At 34.5% G+C, this 25,645-nt stretch overlaps 1 pseudogene; it reads right to left on the bottom strand.

Moving 5' to 3' along the window:
• Positions 1-7,167: 7,167 nt before the first annotated feature.
• LOC145301499 (5S ribosomal RNA) lies at positions 7,168-7,284 on the bottom strand (annotated as a pseudogene).
• Positions 7,285-25,645: the final 18,361 nt, after the last annotated feature.

Genomic DNA, 25,645 nt, shown 5'->3' with positions numbered 1-25,645 from the left:
GCCTGCACGCTGGAGGTAGCTCGACGTTATAGTGTGGATGACAATGTACCATATTAAGTTACACTGAATGGGTTATTCGTGTAATGACCCTAGTTGTGTATTCTGTAACATTCCGGTTTAGATGTTAGAAATGATCGCTCACCCCTGACCAGGGACTGTAATTAAGGGTTAAGCTGTAGAGGAAGTGCTGTCGGTACGAGTGAAAAAGTGCGATGCGCAATCGGAGTTTCGTTTATCATCCGTAACTATTTAAGAGTCATAGTTATAGTGAGATATGGCGGGTTTTTTCCAGTGATATGTACCGAGAATGCTGAAGTATTCAGAGCTTTGGAGTTTGAGCAAACCTGCATATTAGAAAAGGTATTTTGTGTAGAAGTGAGGACTTACCACTTGATAAAATAGGTGGGGTTTTCTGTTTTACTTCTTAACGTAACTATTAGTATAGCGATCGGTGGGATTGATGTAATTGAAAAATGCATGAGTGTGCCTGAGTTTTATTTTATTGGCGCCCAGAGGGAGGAAGGGTTAGAGGAGCGATCAAGCGATATTTCGTCGATTTGTGTAGTGAAGCGAAACAGGCGCCTCTGGTTGGCAATGGCAACGGTTTGGCGGATGGAACAACCGATATTTATCGTAAAGTGGTTGACTCACATCGCTGGATAAATGCCATGAGGGTGGGGCGTAGAGGAATTATGGCCAGTAAGCAACGAGAAGGGATGATTTATGGAACAGATAACATTTAATCGTGAAGGGGGTTGACTCACATCTCGGGAAATACTAATACCGAGAGACCTATCAATGACTAACCAAAATTAAAAAAAAAATAGTGGAAGAGGTCTAATCTATTCTTGGTCCGTTGGGTTATGAAAAATATTTTTGGTATAAAGAGGAGGAATGTAACAGATTGGAGTTCCACGATAGTTAGTGAGTAGGTTAGCAAGATAAATATGCAGTTTGCACATTTAAGCTTGAGTTATTTTAGAATAAAATAGAATAACGAATATTTCTAATCGTCAAAGATGACGCAATTATCCGGGGGTCGGGGGAGGTTGTAGTTCAGTAGAACAAAGAAAACAGCACATACATAGTATCGAATAGGGAATCGAATGGTTTAGTCAGTTAGAGTCGGGAAGTGGAACGCGACCGACATTGAATCATGTAGTCTATAATATAATCCGAGAGTCGGTTCTATGAACCGAAGAGAAAGATCAATGTAGCTCCAGAAGAGACTCTCCTCGACATGCATTAAAAAATAAAGCTAAATTTGAAACTGTAAAAAAGTGTGACTTTATTGTTGTTTAAAGAACCGCACAGTGAATGTTTAATGTTGAATTGGGTTGTGCTGTTAATTATATATGCGTTTGTGGATTGGAAGTAGCAGCCTGTTTGAAAGAACTGTTTATTGAACATGTGTATTGTATATTTTTACACCCACACATCAGCATACTCCCACACATAAGCATTCTCCCACACACGCTCTGATACATTGATACACAATATGTTACATGAGCTTCTATTTACTCTCGCAATAACAATGAAGTATATACTCTACACATACATTTAAAGACACGCGTGTCTGTATATACACACAGTATATAACATTCTAATGTCTGTATACATGCTGTATATGACAATACAAGTTTTCATATATGAAAATTTTCATGATTGAAAGTAAATTTTATATTTTTATCTCTTGTATAAAAATGTTTTGTCATAAAATTTCGTTTTTCTCAATTTTTATTTACAAAATTTTATGCTTTATGTAACAATTGCTAACCGATGACTTTTTTATTTCTTTAAACCTATGATTTGGATTCTTCGAACTATTGTTCCAATTGTGACTGTAATTTTCACAACGTTTCGGTTGATGTAACTTCCAACCTTCTTCAGGTATATTTTGTCGAACTCAGGAATGGTTCTGTCGAACTCGGGAATTTGGACGGAATTTCGAACGGAACCATTTATTTACTTTATGGAGGCAGCATGCTCTCGTTCTATCAGCCATAACTGAATAGAGGGGTCGCATCAATGCGAAAAGGACAGACACTTTAAGGAGGCTTAATGGCACCCAAATTTCAGTGAAGATCGATAGTCGCTGCCAACAAAAAAGCAATGGTACACAGCTGTTACAATAACGCAAATTAATTTGCAAAGGTTATCGAAAGAGGTGGAGAGTACTGGAAATCTGGTAAAACTTGTTGTCACTTAGAATCCAGGAAAAGATAAACGTTTTATGATGCGTGTTGGTCGGTTGTTTTTGTTTTACGGCATATCAAACCTTTTCAGGTTATTCAATGCCGAATCCAGTGATTTTGAAGAAAAAGTTTTTAATAGAATATATTTGTTTTTTTTTTTTCAAGTCGGTTTATATTTAACCCATAGTTGGAACCCTAACAGGTACTACCACTCCGGATCAGAGTAGACCTGGGAGCAATGGCAATTAAGGGTGGTTCCATATATCGGATGTTGAGGCCTCAGCTTGTGAGCTTTAAGCTGAGGCCTCAACATCGGATATATATTTTAAGGTCATATTCAGGAGAATTACTTGCTTGAACTTGCTTTAGAAGTACAAAAGTATATGACCATCTTGAAGCAAATGGTTCACTTCCAGTTGAGCAAAAAGGTGAAAGGAAAAGGTGTTTAGGAATAAAAGACAAACTATCGATTGATAAATGTATTTTAAAGAAACTGCAAAAGGAGAAAAGCAAATTTAAATGTAACTTGAATAGATTACAAAAAAGCTTATGGTATGGTGCCGCATTTGTGGGTACTCAGGACGTTGAGAATGATATGGGTGGCTGAAAATATAATCAAGTTCACAAGGAAAATTACGAGCATTTGGAAAACCAACCTTGTTTTCAAATGAGAAAATATTAGGGACAATCACCATCAGACACGGTATCTTCCAAGAAGATTCCTTTTCGCCACCGCTATTCGTAATAGCACTTATACTATTGACACATGTACTAAGAGAGAAAAAGATACAAACTGGGGAAGAACGGACCGAAGATCAGCCACATTTTATTTATGGACGATCTGAAATTGGTTGGCAAAACAGAAAAGGAAATTGACATCTGGTTTAAACTATACAGCAGTGGAGTGAAGACATAAATATGGAGTTTGAAATTTTCCGAATGTGCAGTAGTTAGTCTTAAACGAGGGAAGAAAGGAGCCATGAAAGGCATCATTTTTCCAAATGGTAAAAGATTGGTGTAGATAACTTATAGGAAACCAGGTAGATAACTCACACAAAACCGGATATTGTAGTTGTTAACAAAAAGACCAATGAATACCAAATTATTCATTTGGCTTGCTCAAACAACATCAACTTAGCAGGAACAAGAATGAGAAACTACGGAATAATCAGAAAATGAGGGGGTGAGAATGCTAGGATGTGGAATAAAAAAACAAACTTTTATCATGCCAATCATCACAGGTGCGCTTTGCTCAATTCAAAATGATCCTTAGGAACAGTTGAACTCCTTGGGATTCAAGTACAAGATCACCATACCTCAGAAGTCAGTTCTACTTAACACTGTAAACATCCTACGCCATGTGTTTTCCATCTAATTGACTCTTTGGTTATGCCCACTAGCTTTGGTGTAAAAGCCCGCTTTTGAGTGACCCCCCCCCAAAAAAAAACAACGGTGTAAAACATCATAACGTTGTGAGGTTAATAATAATAATAATAATAATAATAATAATAATAATAATAATAAGTAATGGAAAAGTGGGTACTGCTGGATATGAAAAGGGGATAACTGGAGACATTAGAGGACATAGAACTGTCCAACTAAGAGGAGATGAGGGCTTTTAGCCAAGAAGAAACCTACAAATATTTGGGCGTTCTATAATAGAAGTAGACACCATTAAATCTGTGGAAATTAAAGAAAATGTTGAAAAAGAAAAAAAATCCAGGAAACTTTTAGAAACCAATACTATATAGTAGAAATTTAATTAAAGGAGTAAACATCTAGGCAGTGTCACATCGAACCATTCATAGGTTGAAAAAAAATGAACAGGCATCTTTACCAGAAGACAAGGAATCTAATGATCATACACTCGGAAAATCATACGACTCTATGTGAAAAGGAATGAAGGGGGAAAAGGTCTGGTAAATATAGAACATACACACACAATACTTGTAAAATACATAACTCAGAACACGGAAAGACTCATAACCTCAGTAAGACGCGGTCAAACAAGGGGACAGTTAAACCAAAAAAAAAAAGACAAGAAAAGAAAAGTAGGAAGTAAAACAGCTAGATGGACAATTCATAAGAATGACAAGAGAAAGGAATCACGGGAAAACCTTGACATTGTTTAGAAAAAGGTACATGAACAGAGTAACCGAATCGCTACTGATAGTTGCATAAAACAACAACGCGTTTAGAACTAACATCAAGGCGAAAATTGATGAAACCCAGGAAACCAGTAAATGAAGACTCTGCGTACAAAGAGACGAAAGGGTGCACCATACAAGAACAAATGCAACTAAGTTGGGAAAGCAGTACACTGGAAAATCTGCAAACAACTGCACTCCAAACATGCAAACAAATGGCAGAGGCATAAACCGGAAACAGTATCGGAAAATCAAAACCATAAAACCCTTTGAGAAATAGAAGCTGATTCGATCAGGATATCAGACATCATAATAATTAACAAAAAGGAAAGAAACTGCTAACTTATAGTTTCTGTGTTTCGGCAGACCACATAATGAAGAGCAAAGAGACGAAAAAATAATGAAGCAAATACGCACTAACAACAAACAAAAAATCAAAAAACAAAAAATAATAAATAAAAATAAAAAATAAAAATAAAACAAAATCCAAAGCAAACAAAAAACAGGAAAATTTGGAATTAAGAGGCAGATTGAGACTATGCAGCGGATCGTATTGACGAAGAAACCCCTTAAATGCAGAATCGAACTCACAAAATACAAATACTAAGCAGTCACATGAATATTGCAACAGAAGTAAAAGAAAAATTGGAAGGAACATTACATGAAGTAAAATGAAAAATTGAAGCTGCAAGAAATCTTATAAAGTTCCCCCCCTCCCATATTGAAAAGCATCAACTTTGAATGGTACCACACAATATAATCATGAAGGATCAAAAGGCATGGAAAGACCGAGGATGAAAAACACTGTTTATACTTCCACTGGCTGAGTGCGAAAAGTGCTAGGGCGGTTGGAACGCTAGTTACCATCCAATTTTCAGTGGAGACTAAATCGATGATAAACAGTTGTTGCGAAATTGCAAAATCATTTGCAAAGGTTATAGAAAAAGGTGGAAAGCACTGGAAATTTGGCAAAACTTATCAATCAAACACCAGGGAAAATCACCGGCTCTCATCATCTGATAATAGCCTGCTTGAGAACTTCTAGTGAATACAAATAATAAATATTAAGTGTTATGTTTGCAGGTTGAACCAAATAACGTATAAGGCAATACAAATGAAGACTCAACAAACAAAGATATATCAATAAGAAGTGTATTAGGAAAAGTATATTTACAGTATATTTAAATAATAGTTGTCAGGTAAAAGAGTCTTGGCTGGAGAACATATCTGCTCTCGGCTAAGCCTTCGGTGGCTTCTGGTTAACACACACTCAGACTAACCGAGTCTTGTTATTTATGTGTAATATTATCCACATATGTAAATGAGTGGGTGCCACCACAACATTAAGTCAGTGCAAAAGTTGTTTCATATCTAAAATTTCATATGAAAAAAAAAGTGTGCTTGTGTATAACAATAACGACCTTTGCTCTTTATAACTTTATTCCCTCTGTTAACTAGCTTATAAATGCCTTGTTTGTAAAATTCTTTAGGTTTTCTATCAAAAATATGAATCTAACTCACGTTCAATTGTTATATAATGAGGTCCTACGATAGCGAACGTTGAGATAACGTTATGTAACACAATCTCATTTTAACCTAAGGCTATCTAAATGGTTTTGTAATCCTCGAAATAAGTGATAATTAGGGATATGACAACAGAATATTCTTTTCATTGTTTTGACTCTCGAGTGTGTATCCGTTGATATCTTATATGCTTTAATATAGAGTGATGTGGTTCTCGGTTGATTAACTGTGTCTAACTGTGTCTCTGTTGGATATATACTCGAGAGTCAAAACAATAATAAGAGTATTCTGTTGGCATAGCTCTAGTAATAATATATGGGAGCTAGGTCAATGGGGCAGATTTCTCAACCAAATTCTCCCAAATGTTTAGTCAATAGTGCTATGTGAGGACAAGCATTATCATGATGGAATATGATTCCCTTTCTGTTGACTAAAGAAGGCCATTTTCGGGTCAACATGGGTGAGAATATTGCAAAAAAAAAAAGATATGAATGATGCTTTGATAATTCGAAAGAAAAAATATAAATTAATCATAGTGCGTAAAATAAATTAGAATAGTTTAAAATGCCCGTGCTACACAGTCTTGCATCGACCTAATTAATAAATAAATAAACCAACAAAATAAGAATAAAATAAAATAAAATCTAACGAAAACAAATTCCAAAACTTCTCGATTTCACTCCCGCCCAACACAATGTCTAACACAGTGGCAAACGGGTCCGATAAGAAGTTTGAGGCGTTGTTTGTCAGAATTATGTTCTTGAAGTTTTGTTAAATAGCATCATCGCGCCACCTGCTGGTGTGAAAGCGAAGCTAATGTTAAAAACATTTTTTATTTCGGTTACAAGAGTGAATAGAGCAGAGTGGTACTACTACCACCGCCACCACCACTACTACTACTACTACTCTCTTTATATATATATACTACTAATACTACCATGATGCTGATCATCATGATCATCATGATCATCGTCAAAGCTGTATAACGCTAAACATACAGCATCAAAAATTGAAGAATTGGCCGATGTGGAAGTCTTGACGCATCCAATCTTATCCGAACGTTATGGCCTCTGTCCTTTTTACGAGCATCACACATGAAAGTCTGTTTGTTTTTTTATGTCATCAGGCGCCTTCAGTCTTAGACAGACTATGGATACCCACGAAGTATTGCCTGCGCGTGAAATTTTTGTGGCAGAAGGTGCGCAATTTCCAACCACACCTCTCCTGAGACGACATTGTTAAATACCAGTGGCAAGTGAAGTACAGGACGACTGTTAACAAATACCGAAATAAATGGAGAGCACATACAGCGCCTAGAATTCCCAAATGGTCACCCATCTGATACTAACCAGGCTCAACGTTGCTTAACTTAGGTGATCTGACGAGAACCGGTGTGTCAACGCGATTATGCCGTATATCCAATGTCATCACAAAGTTTATAATTGCTTACATTACCAGTTTCGAGAACTCAGTTCTAATTCCTTAGTTATAATAAATGCTTTTCGACATTCGCTCTTATCAGTCGAATGCTAAATGGGATTTAGAATCAAAACATGAAACGATTAAACGAATATAATTTAGTTACTGAACAGGAATTGTCGCATAAGTCTTTAATTGTGATCGCTCACTTGTAAAAACGGGCGGTATATCTGAGCGACAAATCTTATCGACTTTTTCTGGAATTTGAGTGAGAATCAGCTTTCTAACAATTGTGATACTCCCCGTACCCTTCCAACAAATAAATAGATGATACTTTCATTCTTTCGACTTTCCATCATCCTTGACGCCTATTTTCCTTAGCACGAACCGATGTTCGTTTTATCACTTTTTTTTTTCTCTGAGAGGGTTTGTCAAATTATTATTTATTCAGTACTCACTAGGAGTTTTCAAACATGTTAGCATCAGTGGTTTCTCACTAATAATAACCAGTGGTGTTCCCTGAAGACTGTGACAACAAGCCTACCTAGATTTCTCGTACTAACTATCTCTTTCGAGTACTATCGCAAATGATTTTGCTGAATCGCAACAGTCGCCTACCACCGATTTCTCGCTTAAAACGCTCATAGGTCTTCACTGAAATTTGGGTGGCAATAAGCCTCCCCAAGGTGCCAGTACTCTCTGCAGCCTTCCAGTGGAGGTCTGGTTAGTGCTCACCTTCCTCGGTCTGTCCATTCTCTCTGATCTTTCACGACTATTTCATGTGTTATCAACCGAGGCTGGTGTCATTATTTCTTTCTTTGATGTGTTACAGTTTATGAAAGTTTTTGTCATTTCAGTACCCTTGGGTTCATGTGGTGCTGATCTTTCCATGTTTTCACTTTATTTCTATCTCAACACATGTGACTGATTCGTTCGTATTTTGTTTAGGTTGGTTTCCGCATTCACATACTTTTCTTAAGGTTTCAATTGTGTTTAACAGAACTATCTACATAGTATTTTAATTGTTTATTCCTTCGTTAGTCATTGTGTTACGCTTTGGAAAAGGCTAAATACAATTTCTGAAGGTAAAACTGCTTAAAAAAAGGCCAAGTTCACGAAATTTGGTCTTAGAAATGTCAATCTGGCAACGTTAGATAAAAATATGAGAGTAACCTCCCTTGGATGTAGCCTCGTTTTTGGATATCGTTATAATAATATATGATAATTGTTGTAACGGTGTGAATAAAGAACTCAGTAATTTCGATGTACAACGGTTCTTCACTGAAGAAGAAGTCAACTATTTGTATTGAACTATGTAGCACAATATTACTGTCTGAATATTTATTAGTACTTATTAATTTATCTCATTTGAGTCAATTTATTTATTTTTTTTATTCAATTTTTTTAAATTTAATTTTCACCCCAAACAAGGCACAGTGCCACTTTGAAGCAGGGGGCTACTATTAGGGACTTAATCAGCGGGGTCATTATGAAGGGAGATGAGTAGAAAGATGTTTGTTAACATTACACTTGAACTTCTGCATATCAGTGCAGTTGGGAAAGCAGAATCCCGGAAGGGAGTTCCAAAGACCCGCAGTTCTGGGGAAGAAACTATTGGAGTAAAAGGCTTTCTTGCACCTAGGGATCTCTACTGTAAAGGGATGAGACTTAGTAGCTTGTCGGATTTGTCGGGGGTAGTTACGTCGGGGAGGTACAAGTGTTTGCAGTTCGTCAGAGCATTCACCATTAAAGTATTTGTAGAACAGGCAGAGGGATGCAGCATCTCGTCGATGGGACAGAGGCTGAAGTCTAGATGACAGTTCAGGACCTATCAAGTTGGTGAATCTCTTTTGAACCCTGTCCAGGAGCGAAAGACAAGCAGCAGATGCACCAGCCCAGATGTGACAACTGTACTCCATACATGGGCGAATGGTGGCCTTATAGAGAGTCAATTCTATATATTGAATATATAATAGAAACTATTTTTATAGAAATGTTAATAAACTCATATTTGTGCTTGTTATTGTTTTGTGTGTGTGTGTGTGTGTGTGTGTGTGTGTGTGTGTGTGTGTGTGTGTAAAAAGGCTTATTTTTGTGCTATTCAGAAAAATATCAGTTTTATCAAAACATATTTCATGATTAAATATATTTCTCATTCCGTAGAATTTCCACGGGTTTTGCTCGTTGTTTTTAGTATTTCACTCACTGGGAGTTCTCACGCAGGTCATCATCAGAAATTGCCAAATGACAAAAACCGGTGGTGTTCCCCGGAGTCTGGGTAACAACAAGTCTCCCAAGATTTCCAATGATCTTCACTCTTTTCGACACACTTTGCAAATAAATTTGCACCATTGCAACAGCCGCGTCTCGTTAATTTCTCGCTGACAATAACCATTAGTCTTCACTTAAATTTGGGTGGCAATAACCTCCGCACTAATCCAGTGCGGGTCTGGTAAGTGCTTTCACTCCTCAGTCTTTCCATTCTCCTTGATATTTAAACTATTTTTTGGGAGAGTAAGGTGGAAGAGAGGAATATGGAAAAGGGGAAGGTAAAGGAGATGGGAAGATGAGGGAGATGGAAGGGGGAGATATGAAAGGGGAGGGATTAATCAGTTTACAACCTTGTAGCTTCAGTTTACTTGATTTGATTTTAATTTTATTTCTGTTGCATTTTCTATATGCCTGTCTTACGATTGTCATTCTTGTGTTATTATTATTATTATTATTATTATTGAAATAAATACTGTATTACCCCACAAATATTTAACTATACAGGGTTCGCCATAAATAACTACATTTTATTGATGGTCTGTACTTTTAACAGGACAGGGTAGCAACTCATTATGCAGCGCTTGTGCTAGACTGGTTGGGCGACAAAGTACTCGATTGATGGATTGACAATAATGGCTGCTTTATTGGTCGACTCGTTTGGTAGGTTTTATCTCTTCCGCCCTTTTCTTGGTATCACCATCCTGCCATAAATTCAACGCGAAAGAAATAAAATACTAAGACAAAATATCCGCATATCCTCCTCTCACTGAATAACAACCATTTTAAAAATATCCTTCCTCTACGGTTTCTCCCTCTCTTTCTCTCAATCCTCCTGACTTTATCTGACTTGCTCTCTTCATTTCGGTTTATCTGTATTTAGGCTCCATTAAAAGTATTTATGTATCTATATCACAACATCAATGTTTGCAGTTGTTATGACAGCAGGATATTGGCGAGAGTCAATAATTTTAGCATGCGTTCAGGCAAGATTGGTTGGACGGCAACATGTCTATAGTCAATAAGTTAGTGAGCGTCTTATTCGCCAGATTTTTCATCTCCCGGAAGCGAAACTCGACTCTAATAACAGGCTCAGAGCCAGTGTCGACTTCGTCATATCAGACGGGCGAGCGGGTTTATCAATTGACCTCAGTAAAAACTGTCCCGCACAAAATCGCCATCACGTCAATCAAAAACGAGCACATGTTTTTTTTTTCACACTATTTTCCAACTGCGCGTCGGAAAAGCTTCCTTTTTTTTCACACACACACCCAAAAACACCCGGGCAATGCCGGGTACCCCGAGTTAGGGCTTTTCCTGTAAGATGTTCCCAAAGACAAATCTACCCAGCAAAGCAACCTAGCATCGTTGAACTTAAGCTAACACTGTTAAAGTACCGTTAGAATATTGCGTCAAACTATGTTTACCGAACAAAAGTCGCGCTCACCTTAGAAGGGTCGAACCGGCTTTCTCTAAAGAAGGATTTTTCCAGGGAATATCAAATTCACAAGCGGTCCCCAGTCGCATGTATATCCCGATCAAGGAGATTTGTTGACATTAGGTTTTAGCAGTTCTTGTAGGGATTGGTCGATATCTTCCTGCATACAGCGCCTGGTATTCCCAAATAGTTACACATTTTGTGTAGCATAGAGGAGAGATTCATAACAGGAACGAGACGACGTTTATGATAGAGAGCTGAGAAAGATGTGAAGAGATGTGTAATGAACAGTTCTTTTTAAACACAGAGGGGAATTCATTATTGAAGAGGGGGATACAGACAACACCCTTGGAAAGTATTTCATATACAACACCTTTGAGAAGGACTTTATAGACCGTTCATTTTACAAGACGATAAAGGTAAAAACCAATTTTAATGACAAACGAAGACAAATGCTTACTTACCGAAGACATTCAATCTGGTTATAAGAATGATCAGAATCCGATGCCGCGTTAGACTTCTACATTTTGTCCTCCCTCTACTCTGCCTCGCCACCGAAAGGGGCTTAGGCTAATTCTCTCTTAACTGTCAACTCTCCCGACTATAACTCGAACTCTAAACTCTCAATTCTAACTCTACTGTATATAGTAAAACTATATTTCTTTGTGACGTCAGAACGTGGCCAAACATGTGAATGTTTTTCCACGTGACTATTGCATCTGTTTTGAACACGTTTCTGACAACACAAAAACATTCCTTAATTTCCATTGTCCTATTCTACCTACTCTGACCTAACTTGTTGTATAGTTATTTCTACTATAATGGACAATTTACTACATTCCTGGAATCGCATCTGAATAGCAATATGTATTAATTTTTAACTTTTGATCATTGATTCGATCCCAGCATTCTCCTTTAATAATAATTATCTTCGACCCTAATTACTTCGGTTCTCTAATTACGGGGAGCTGTCCCCTTCAATATATAACATATGTACCGACCAGCTTCAACGTTTCTTTTTTGCATCGACGATTTAAATAGAACTTGTATGTCAACATGATTATGTTGTACACCTATGCTGCTTATTCCCCAAAAGATAAACAAAGGTCATTTCGCTCCAGGGAGACTTAATAAACACCATCTTGACGTTGGAAAAACTTAAGTGCATTCTAGTTTCTTTGCAGTTGAATATTTTTCCAGATTAGACCGCCCGGTGTTACCCGGTCATAAATTACGCTTAAATATGATATTTTAATTTATACAGATTTCGTATTTATTAATATTATAGAACCAATTATCTATTGATTATTATATTGTACTCAATATATGGTAATGGTCGCTTAGCGTGGTCCGGTCGTAACAAACGCTTAAATACGATATTTTAATTTATGCCCATTTCGTATTTATTATAGAGCCAATATTCTATGAATTATTATAATGTAGAAGTGATTTCAAAATTAAAAGAGAAGTTAAAAAATGACATTGTTTACCCTATAAATGTATATTTGTGAATGCGGACCAGAACACTTTAATTCGACTTACGTCTTTTTTTTTTTTCAATTTTGACCAGTTTGCAGGTATTTTTACCGGTTAAAAATAAAATCGAATTTGTTTCACTTGTCCAAATCTTCTATTCATCAAGTTTCAAGTCACTAGACCAAAAATTGATAGACGGGTTTGGAAGAGAGCGTTTTTTACATTTATGCATATATATATATATATATATATATATATATATATGGGGTTTAATATGAGTAACTATGTATTCGCTCGCCAGATTTGGCTCCTCCCGATCTTTTGATACAGGATGTTCTCAAAGACAAAGTCTACTTAGCAACGCTCGGGTAACATCATTGAACTTTAGTAATAAATCCGAGTTGCCATTGCTCAAATGTCGCTGGAGCTGAGTGCCAGAATATGTCACCCAGTTCCTGAAATATTGGGTTAAGTGCATTAAAACGTATTAAAGAAATACAAAATCCACATTTCAAATTATACTTTGAAAAGAAAAAAAATGTAATCCGATGAATTATCTATTGAGCCTGGGTTACATTGTTTGAATAAGAGAAAAGGAAGTTTATAAAGCCAGTTAAATATTAAAAAAAAAAAGACACAATTCAAAATTAACAACTTTCTGTTCGCTATCCATTTCTCTTTCTTTGTCTTTATCTTTTCTAATCTAATTACGGGTTAAATTACTGCATGTGTTGATATTTCCTTTGGTTGATGATGTACTATTTGGAGATTGTAAGTCCCTACCATTTGCATTATCTCGAATAAGCAGAGAAAAAAAGAGAGAGAGAGAGAGTTAGAGTGTGTGTGGATGTGTGTGTGTGTGTGTGTGTGTGTGTGTGTGAGAGAGAGAGAGAGAGAGAGAGAGAGAGAGAGAGAGAGAGAGAGAGAGAGAGAGAGAGAGAGAGAGATATCTGGTAAATACCACATAGAATCAGATTGGGGAAGAGGGGGTCAAATAAAAGACGGCGAGAGGAGATATGATAGAGGCAATAAAAGATGGAGCACTTGATGAGTAAATTCTAAGTTAATTAGAATAATTGAAATGAAGTTTCTTTTTGTATAATATAATATATTGATATATTTTGCTTTATGAACACACACACACACATTATATGTAGTAAGTTATTAAAATATATGACAATTAAGCTACATAGAATCTTCTGTGTTTTATCCCCGGAGGCAATCGTCAGGATATATTGATGAAACGTGGAAGATTCTGTGTAGCTTGATTGCCATATATTTTCATAAATTATTGCCTATCATTAAATTGTCTCACAAGCTAATTAACACGCATTAACCATTATCCTTGAGCTGTCTGCTGGCCTTGATAAACGGTGACGTTGAAGTAAAAAAAGCTATATTAATGTATTGAGCACTGCTGAAGTAAATGCTGAAAATTTACACAAAATATTATATTTCCTTGCAACATTTTATGAAGATACATGAAATAATTATATATATATATATATATGTGTGTGTGTGTGTGTGTGTGTAGATCTCTTGTTGATTTTTTTAAATGATAATACGATTAATTAGCGTCTTCACTTTGAATATCTTTTTTCTTAGAAAATCGCGCATATTTTTGGACGTAAACAAATATTTATTATTTTTATTTTATTTTAAAACAATAATCTACAGACATGCATGTTTCGAGGTCCTACCTCTCTTCAGCATAACTTGACTGTTTTGGGAATCGAACCTCAGACTGTATGTATTATGGTCTAGTGCGTTAACCGTTACGCCACGAAGTATTACATAATTTTGCCGTTATTTTTTATCTCTTCTAAACTTATGTAGATTTCTTGTTGATTTTTTAAAAGATAATACAGTTAATTAGCGTCTTCATATTGAATATCTTTTTCTTAGAAAATCGCCCATATTTTATTATATGGAAAAAATGCGCGCATGAAAAGTAATATTCTTAAGATTTTATTAAACCTGGAAAAGTAAAGGACAAGAAATTCAACCTGGAAAAGTAAAGAACAAGATATTCTAGTAAAGTAAAAAAATCAGAATTTTTTAGACTTAAAATATTGCAGCTAAAAATAAAATTTGAATATTGATAAATATTTTATTTATTATTTGCATATGTTGTTGTTTATTGTTTAATTAGAAAGGGTGTCAGTCGCTGGATTGAACTTATTTCCCCCCTATTATTTGCATACATTTATGTAGTGAAAGTTGTTTGAATAAAATTAATTCATTAGTTAGTTAGTTAGTTAGTAGATGGAATTAATAATTTTATAATTTACATAAAAATTAATAATTTTATTATATCATAATTAGGATCATTTAATTCTTTCTAACTCAACAATAAAAAACAACATATGCAAATAATAAATAAAATATTTATCAATATTAAAATTTTATTTTTAGCTGCAATATTTTAAGTCTAAAAAATTCTGATTTTTTTACTTTACTAGAATATCTTGTTCTTTACTTTTCCAGGTTGAATTTCTTGTCCTTTACTTTCCAGGTTTAATAAAATCTTAAGAATATTACTTTTCATGCGCGCATTTTTCCATATAATCCATGATTTTTCCAGGCATTGCTATTGTATTAATATATAAATTTATAATATTTATTAATGAATATAAAAAAAGATTAGCTCTCAAACACACATTTATGCAATATTTATCATTCAATCACAATAGTTCCGAGCCAGGGTCTCTACCGAGACTGCGGTTCATGAATTCGTGATCTGTATAGAGCGTAAACTAACAAAAAAGAAGATGGCACTTGGTGTCTCTTTAGATATCGTTGGAGCTTTTGACAACATACCCTTCAGTAGTCTGTTCAAGTCGCTACGAGAACTCAATGTGCCACCAGTACTCATCCGATGGATTGAGTATATGGTGAGGCACAGAACAGTTCAAGTAGAACTACTGAGGGCAACTGTTAAAAGGGAAGTAGTTAAATGAAACCCCCAAAGTGGGATTTTATCACCTTTACTATGGAACTGTATGCTGAATCCTCTTTTAAAGGAGTTTAAAAAAAGGAATATTTATGCCCAGGCTGCTGCTGATGACATCGCAGTGCTGGTCGCGGGTTCAAAACCATCATTGGTCAGACGCATTGCCAAAATGGGACTACATTTTTCATCAAATGTGATAACGAAAAATTTGAGTTCATTCAATATATCATAGAATTCACTAATATTTTTAATCGATAAATTCACCATTTTTTGCTATAAAATCATAAGGAGAGTTAAAAAAATTAGTTATTAAAAAAAAAGTTCGGTTTTTTAATTATAAAAAAAAACGATACACGGGATTGAACCTAAAATCTTTCCACCAACCCCCGGTACTCTAAGCGTTACGCTAACATGTTATAATGGCAAAATCGCAGTAAAAAATATTTATATACAAAAAAAGTTATGCAAAATAAAAAAAAGCGTTAGTCACTTATGTACTTACTCTCCTGTTTGTGAACCCACATATTTTGTTGTAACTTTTTTTCTACTGAACCAATTTTCGAAAAATTTTTTTCAAAATGTAGCTAATGAGGTGTTCTATCCAACTATATAACCTGTTTGAAATTTGGTTGCGAACGGAATTAGTGGTGGGGGTTTGAATGTGTCTCGATTCATTCAATTTCGGACTTAAGCATATAGTCAACCACTACCGTGGTTGAATGATTCGGATGTAAACAAATAATATTTTATTTATTTTTTTAATTATTTTTATTTTACTTATAAAATAATAATCTACGGACATGCATGTTCCGAGGTCCTATCTCTCTTCAGCGTACCTTGATTGTTCTAGGAATCTGACCTCAGACTATTTAAAAGTAACACACACACACATACACACACACACACCACATACATATGCGATGAAAAGTTCAATAAGTAATGTCTCTAACTTACTTCTCATAGCAATGTAGTAGTTATCTACACAGAAAGCACTCAAAGTTATGCGTTTAATCCATCGCTTAATGCAGCTCTGGGGATAGTCTTTGTAGAATATCCAATGTTTGTCTTCCAACGACGACGTGACTTCGGAAATGAAGTCTCATCTGGGAAACGTCTTTCTTTCATAAATAACGTAATAGAAGAGGGTAAAGTCAGAAGGTGCAAGATCAGGAGAGTATGTGGGATACAGGAGAATTTTATAGCGATACATCCGTGCTTCTGATCTGGTGATACACACATTGTGAACGGGAGCGTTTTCTTACATAAGGAAAATACATTGTTTGAACTTGCCCTGCCTCTTGATTTTGATTGCGTCTATCAATTTCATGAAAAAGTTATGCATAATGGGATCCTGTAATTGTGGTATCTTTTGCTAGGAAATATTTCATCACTACGCCGTCCTGATCGGATTGTAAACATGGCCTTGCAATATTTAATTTAATTATGATAAATAATTTTATCAAATTCTCATCCACGCACAATTCTTTACTTTTATGGAAATATTAGTATGGAGGATGACAGTTCTGCTGGTCGAACGATTCGATCCTGAGACCAAAGTAATCTTTAGTTTTCTAATCTGACCCTCTACAAGGCAGTGAACCCAGCAGCAATGGGTTGAGGGGGGAGGGGGAGGAGAATTAAAATCTATTTATGTCTATACAAGCTATAGTATGCTGTCAGTTTTTAACGATCCAGACGAACGGAACTTTGTTGTTGCAATGATTAAAATACAGGAACCAACTAATCGGTTGCTGTGGCTTCCGCTTATCTTAGTCAGATCCTTCCTCGAATGTTTCCATTATAATGTTTAGATTTTTTCTTTTGCTGTTTTTTTTGTGTATAAAGAAAAAAAGACTCAGCACTTCATTTCCGGTGGCGGTCGATAATAATCACGCAAGAACTACGCACGCACGCACGCACACGCATGCGCGCGCAACTAAATAGATAAGTAGAAAGAAAATAAACACATAAAAACAAAACAAAATATATAATAGACACGATTGCAAAAAACAAAACAAAAAACAAAAAACAAAAACAAAAAAAACAAAAACAAAAAAAACAAAAACAAAAAAAAAACACTATGCATTATAAGTATTTTATGTACGTGTCTTTCGATGTTTTGTTATTGTTTCGTAAAATTCAACTTTTGGAAAGATATTTATACAGATTTTCTCCTCCCTGTTGTTTTATTTAATCTATTTGAGAATTTATTGTCTCATAGAAATTCTTAGATTATTAATTCTCTTAAATTATTGAAAAGAAAAACTATTATTAAATAGCTGTACCCGGCCACGCGTTGCTGTGGCTCAGTTTGTTAAAATGGAACACATTCCTCAAGAAAAATGCATTTTGTATTGTTTATTTACTTTTATTATTTTTTGCAATTTGTTTTCCTCAAAAAAAGATTCATTTTTTACCATAAATTGTTAGGGGAAAGTTTTTTTTTCAGGAAAACTAGCATTTTTTAAAAGAAATTTGGCAGTAAACGTTTCTTTTTGAAAACGGATTTTTTATTATAAAAAGAAAAGATGAATGCTTTATATGAATACTGTAAATAGTTAGGTGAAAGTAGAGAAAAAATGATTTTTTTTCAAGAGAATGTACAAATTATTTTTTTTGTCAACAGATGTTAAGAAAATAAGCAGAAAAATACTCCCATAATTAATTAATTAATTAATTAATTAATTAATTAATTAATTATGCAAAAAATAACAAACTAACAAATTTAATCAAAATGTAAAAAATTCAACAATAAAATAATTTTAATAAGTGCTCAGCTTCTAATACAAATCTGTTATTTGTTCGGTTGTTGTAAAAATGGAAGGGAAACTTAAATTTCGCTCCGTTTTAATCTTTTTTTCTTTTAAATTGTGGCTCCAAACGAATATAATCAAAAGAATAACATTCAACAATTGTACTTTATATATATAAAACACAAACTATTTAAAAGAAAAAATGTTATTAACGAAAGGGAAATAATTCCATTTATAAGCGAAAAAAGTCAGTTTGATATATCTTTTTATTATTTTTTACATAAGTCAAACTTACCGTTCATATTGGACATGTTGACATTTATAGGATGTCGGGTACGTTTACAACGAACAAACACTCCATCTACCCATGTAAAGGACAGCTCTCAGAATAGACATTGCAAACCTCCCCATGTTAAGAACGGCTTTCGGAATAGACGCCCCTAACATTGTCAGCATACCCGAAAACCTATTTGAATTGACATGTCGAATGTGAAGGATGAATTGGACGTAATGTAAAAATGTACCGAGTTTAAAAGGGAACGAAATTTAAATTTCCGTTCCATTTTTACAACAACCGTAAAGCAGAGCATTCTATGCAAATTTTACCTAACTTAGTGTATTAATGTTATTTTTACTTAAATAAAAATAATATTTAGGTTTTGATATACATTCCTAAACTCCTTTCACTCTAAGTAATTTAGGTGACTGAAATAGAAATCTAATTGAATCTTTAATTTCCTAAATAGTAAAAAGATGATCCAGTCCACAATGGTCGATTTGCTGCTAATATATACATTGTTTAGGTACGGGCAAAAATAAACGAATTTTTTTTGTAGGTTTCCGACAACTTTTTGATTGCATTTGAAAGATGAAGGACTAAACTTACTTTCCTAAAGAAAAAAAATATTTGTATGTTGTAAAAAAAAGCCATGAAAAATGTTTTCACGGCGAGCTTACCAATTCAACTAAATTTTGAAGTTAAATAAATTCATTGTAAACATCCCTTTAGCGATAAATATTAGTTTTCTGGGTCTAAGTTTCAAAGATAATTAGTAAAGTAAAATCCTAAGATATTAAATTAAATAAAAAAGAAAACACCTTGTTTGTGCTAAAAATAGCATCGGTAATGCGAGAAATTCATTTTGCTTCGAGTTATATCAAATTCATTAATACGGACTTTAGGAGCTATTTTCGTAATGTTCCTGTAAAAATTATTTTTTTTATTGTTACAAATTACGATGCTTTATTTATATAAAAAACAAAAATAAACCCATTTTGTTTACATTAAGCGAGACCACCACGGCCTGTAGTGGTGAGTGGTGAGACCAAAAGATCCTTTTAGTTATGTCACGTGACGGCAGGCGGTGATAAAAATTGTCCCCAAATAAAAAAAAATGTCCCATCGTACAAAGAAAAACACCTATTTATTAAAGAAATATTAAGTATAATGTTATAATTAAAAAGAGATATATAAAAACACGCATGGGTACAGTAAACATGTGAGTAAATGAATTATATATATATATATATATATATATATATATATTTATATATATACGTTTATCTGTCTAGTGTTTTGATTGTATACGAGCGTACATACGTGTCAGTTTCTATTTTTGTAATGATCTTTTTCTGTGTGTATAATGTCATTGGGCGGCTGACTGCGTAAAGACGTTTACACGTTTACACATATATAATTACACATACAAATACAGTTCAGCAAAGGGACGCAAAACAGTTTATAGACAGTTATTTTAAAAAAGTGACCAAGATCTTTGTCTGGTTCAACATCAGAGAAAGGGACACATACCTTCTGGCATAGTTCCTTGACATACTGTTCTGAAATTGAAGACACGTTCCCTCTGAATAAGCTCATAAAGACCAAGTTATATCTTATGCATAACATTTATTTCCCGTTTGTGACTTTTCTCGAAGTTAGCATGCTTTCTCCTCTTATTTAAACCTTCGCTAGTTAATCATAGATGCTTCCCCGGACTCAGAGACCAAAATCTCTTCCGAACGCATAACTCGATGGCTCCTCTCAACCCCCATTTGTTAGCTGACCCATTTTCTTACTGACTACCTATATATCAAACTCTTTCTCTAACGTCGCCAAAAACGTCGCCATTTGTCTTGGTAAAACCTAAAATGTAATTTGTAAATTAATGTAATTCTGATGTAAATTAACTTTTGTTTATGCAACTACATTCCAATCCCTTTTGCTTATGCTCTTGATCTAAATTTTAACTGTTATATTTTGTTTTGTAATATTCTTTTTACTATTTAAATATACTCTATCGAGTATTTCCTATTTCTAGTGGGTCAGATTGCTGTACAATCTTTCACCAAAATCGAAATTTGTCAGGTTTGCTTCTGCAGACATCTTGAAAACTGGCAGTCATCTTGAATGTTCTGATGGTTAACGTTCTTTTCTTTAAATATATGTTCTGAACGTCATTTGTGCCAATTTCGGTGCATATATAACTAATTGGAAGATTCTTATGGAATATTGACATAACCTGCCCCACTATTCATAACACTGACAATCACCCACCTTCGCACCAATTAGGCCATCCAGAGTTTTCCCTGATACCAATAATATTAAACAGAAACCGATAGTAGGAGCTTGTTTATTTTAGCAAAAACTCTGCATGTAAGATTTTTTAAGTCTTCAAAATAAATAAAATATTTAATTTCATTCGCGAAAGTATTATCTTTATATTATTTAAAAGTTTATAATAAAAATGTACAATTAAAGACAAATAGTCAACATTTCCAAACTTAGTCACGTTTCTAACTGTCGCAAATATGACCCTTTAACTGTAGGAATCGTGAAAGAGGAATTCGTTTTGCTGAGTTAGTGGCTTACGAAAAGAGTAACAATCGAGGTCTGGTAACTCTGGAGGCACGTAATAGAATCCCAGCAATGCTAATAACCGCTACTCCAGCCAAACACAAGAATGCAACATGCAAACGGTACATAGGTGATTGATGAAATATGTTCGCTAAAAGTAGCTCTGTGGTGTGTGTGTGTGGATATGACCTTAAACTATATCCGATTGTGAGGTCCCAGCTTGTAGGCTTTGGGGAGTGTGGAGCCACTCTTTAATTGCCATTGCTCCCAGGTCCACTCTAACCCAGAGTGGTAGTATCTGTTAGAACCCCAACTATAAGTAAAATAGAAACTGACTTGAAAAAAAAAAAATATATATATATATAGGGCGACCCAAAACAACGGGCCCAACTCTTATTAGTGTTTTGTTCGAACGAAATTAACACAGTGTATTCTTTGTCCCAGCTCCCACTGGGGTCTTGGTGTACTCACGGTCGTTGATTCTGCCATGTCCTGTAAAATAAGGGCAATCGGTGAATAATTAATGGAGATATAACGTTTTTTTGGGGTCACCCTGTATATATTCTATTTTGTCACCTGACATTTTATCACCCACCCAATCACGGACATACAGAGTAACCCCCCCAAAAAAATAAGAAACGGGCCCCAACGTTAATTAGGCCCCGTTTCTTAGTGTTTCGTCCGAATGAAATGAAACTTTGGTCATAATTAGTTTATTATATTCAAAACATCACATCAAAACACTAGGGTCTTTGGCCTTTTGTTTCTCCGTTCTACAGCGATTGATGAAATAGAATATTTGGTTTTATGTTCGCTAAAAGTAGCAAAAACTCTGGAATAAAGCCACAGCTGAAGCAGCCTTATTCAACCTTACAAAATAGAAACCGTACATAATTAACAATGTAACACCAATCTATTCTGGTTAATCGTATAAGCTGCACAACGGAAGACCCATACATTAAGTTGATATAAAAATGCAATAATCAGTTATTAACCATGCAATTCAAAAATTGTTGGCCAAGTGAATATTTATTTTAATAAACAAGATTAAGCCATGTTTGAAACTTTCGAACATGGCTGATGATAGCTGATTTGATACATATTTTTAAACTTTTAAAAGTTTGAATGACTAAAAATATACCTCTTTCCTTGGATTGAGTATACTGGTAAGTGAAACAAGAAATTGCCACTGGTCCATAAATACAATATTTTTGTTTAAACACATTTAACGACGTTTATAATTGTGATTTTACCTTCCTCGGCAGCAGCCAAATGGTTTAGGAGTTATAAGTACTGACTATCGTATACACAGTTCAGTTTTGGTCCCAGCTGGAGGCAGTTAATTGTCTAGCTGCACTGAAGAGCTGTGATGTAGCGAAACACTATCTTTAGATGGATATATATATATATATATATATATGTGTGTGTGTGTGTGTGTGTGTTTGTGTGTTAACAACCTACATAAACAGAGGGTATGAATTCTTCAATATGCTTCATTTCTAACATTATATGGCCATGGTTATTTCTCTCTAAGAAAAATTTCTGTTTCTTTCTGATGAGTGTACGTAGGAAAAATTCAATAGTAACATAAAATATTGATTGTTCTACGTAAACGAAACAGGTCTGTAAAATGTACTTACGTTTTGATATACTGAAAGAACTGATTGCTAAGTAAATAAAACTTTGGCCCCTGTATTATATATATATGTGTGTGTGTGTGTATGTGTATGTGTGTGTGTGTTTACTAGCAAGACACACACACACACACACACACAGATATATATAATTTTACAAAAAATATAATTATAACAATTAAGCTACATCTCCGTAAGAAAGCAGGCTAAAATTTACAGAATTTATGTTTTTCTAGACGTGTAGTTTTTAAACTAGCTAGCTGACCAAGTATATTTTTTTTATTCCTTCCCACGGGTTAATGTTTCGTTATTCAATTGTAGGCTTTCACTTTTTACTTCCTCTTCTTTGGTTTTGTTTTGTAGAGTGATGACCTACCTTTTTGTGAATGTGACGAATTAATATTTAATATTTTATTTTAGCATGTGCGTGTTTAAGGTGCTTTTACTATCTATGTTTTAGGTGTTTATTTTCTTTCTTTCTTTATTTTTCTCATAAATTGCTATCCTAATATAGAGTTTAATCTGTGCATACATTAGCTTGCTATTTCACTTCTACAGTTTAGTAGGTTTTGAGAGTCTTTAAAGTTTATAATGTCAAATTTCAAATTTCTCATTCAGACATGATTTACACAAGTCGTCTAAATTTCTACATGTTCTAGCCTGTTGTTCTATTTTCTACTCTATCTCGGTTATTGGTGGATATCTGCTTTCTTTGTAATTGGTCACTAGTTCTGTTTTTATTCGTTTTTCTTGTTGGGTATGGACGTAATATCTTTTTTCATAAATAGGGAGGTTATACCAACATTGACCAACCTTAGAGTCTTAGTTTATTAAACATAAAAACCGTATAAGGTGGCACAACTAAAAAAATGGGGGCAGTGATCATGCAATCTTGTAAAAACCTTTTCGACTAACCTTGACACTCGCACCAGAATACCATAGTCACTGTGTGGATGTGATCCTACTTAAATATCCCCATGTGGTTCCAATGAAATTTATTCACAAAAAGAAAGTTTAAAGAAAATAAAACTATGGTGAATGGTGATGATGATGATAAGCAAAGTCCTTCTCCCAACCTCCAGCTAAATATTCGGTCGCACATTGCTTTCCGAATTATCTGGAAACAAGCAGGTCCATCTCTAAATGGGAGTGAAAACTAAGTGAGTGTCAAAAAATAAAACAGATCTGGAGGAAATAAGCATGGTAATATAATCAAGCAAAACGAATAAACTTAAAACAGTTTAGACACTCATTCAGAAAAAATGTGACAGAGTTATTTAAGATTGTGGTGGCAAACAAGTTAGGCGTGACGGACAAACCACCCACACCGACACATAAGACACCTGGGTGCATTTAGAAAAACTAAAGCGCACACGATACGCCCTTCATTTTGTTTCTTTATCTAATCAGATTTGAAACGGAGGCGCTGGGTTAGAATAAATGCGATTATAACTTGACGACGGCGGGTAAGATAACGAAAAACAGTGGGGGTAGGGAGAAAAATCAGTAACTTACAGTGCAATTCATGCAAAATTGCGAATTAACGAGATGAAAAAAAAAACAAAACAAAACAAAAAACAAAAAACAAAAACAAAACAAACCAACAAACAAACAAACAAACAAACAAACCAACGATGCATTTCAAATCAGCTCTTTTAATCAGAGGATAAAAATCAGTATCACCGACGACGATAACAAAAGAAAAAAAAATGGAGAAAGGGGGCAAATCAAAAACTTACACTACAATTCATGCAAAATGGAGAATTAATGAAATAAAAAAAAACAAAAAAAACAAAAACAAAGGATGCATTATTGCATTCCACGTGTAAGATAAGAGGATGGAGGGGATGGTGATTCTGGAACGATTAATATTAATATTGATTGCTTAACTTGCTTTAAGAAGGGATGAATGCAAGTTTATCGGTCAAGGTGCAGCATCACATCTGTATGTTTGTCAATCGGTCGGTCGGTCTAGGGATGTTTTACGCAATGTATCGATCTATAAGTTTGTTTACATATCCGTTCACGTTTCGAGATCCCCCTCTTTCTCTTTCTCTCTCTCTCTTTCTCGCTGTACGCACATATTTTACCTATTTTATGCTTTTCAGATATATATATATATTAGCAAGGAGACCCGACGTTGCCCGGGATTGAATGATGATCAGCGAATATTTCACACTCCTATATTTTTATTGTCATCGAAATCTGTGAAATCGCCCAGGAGGAAGCTTCATATGCCTCCATGCAGTAACATAACACTAATATATGTTATTCTACATTGCACTCTAGAAAACCTACTGTTTCTTGTATAAAATTATTTTATATTAACAAAAAATAAACAAAACAAAACACACTTAAATTTTCCAGTCTTATAAAATTCTAAGCAGTTAATGAAAAAAAAAAATTATAGAAATTTATGTGCGACTCTACAGGCCACGTCATGCAAAACAAAACAAAACAAAAAAAATAACAACAAAAAAAAACACGCTATCAACTTATCCACAGTAGAATTTTCATGGCCTGTTGTTCTATCATTGTTGCTAAGTGACGACATAGAAAAATGGCTTTACCGATGATAGACAAATTATCGATTATCGATTATCATTAATTATCGGGGGTATTCTGAGATAAAACTTTACTAAAATCACTCCCAGGCTTATAAAACAAAGTTCTGTAAATTTTAAAGAAAATCTGTTCAGCCGTTTCGGAGTTTATAAGGAACGAACTCACACACAGTTGCATTTATATATATATATATATATATATATATATATATATATATATATATACTTGCAGGCTGTCCGGTATTGCCCGGTCGTTAAATACGCTTAAATATGATATTTTATTATATTATATTGAACTGAATATATAGCAATGATTTAAAAAGTTAAAAGTCATCGAGACCTGAAACCAAAACGTTTAACTTACGATTTACTTTTTCCTTTGACATTAATGCCTGCTATAAAAACATGTTTGGTGCAAGG

Source organism: Euprymna scolopes, chromosome 18, assembly GCF_053919585.1.
Source record: "Euprymna scolopes isolate OS-2025 chromosome 18, ASM5391958v1, whole genome shotgun sequence".
Taxonomy (NCBI): Eukaryota; Metazoa; Mollusca; class Cephalopoda; order Sepiida; family Sepiolidae; genus Euprymna; species Euprymna scolopes.
The sequence above is the reverse complement of the archived record's forward strand: the minus strand, read 5'-3'. Positions and strand labels throughout refer to the sequence as shown.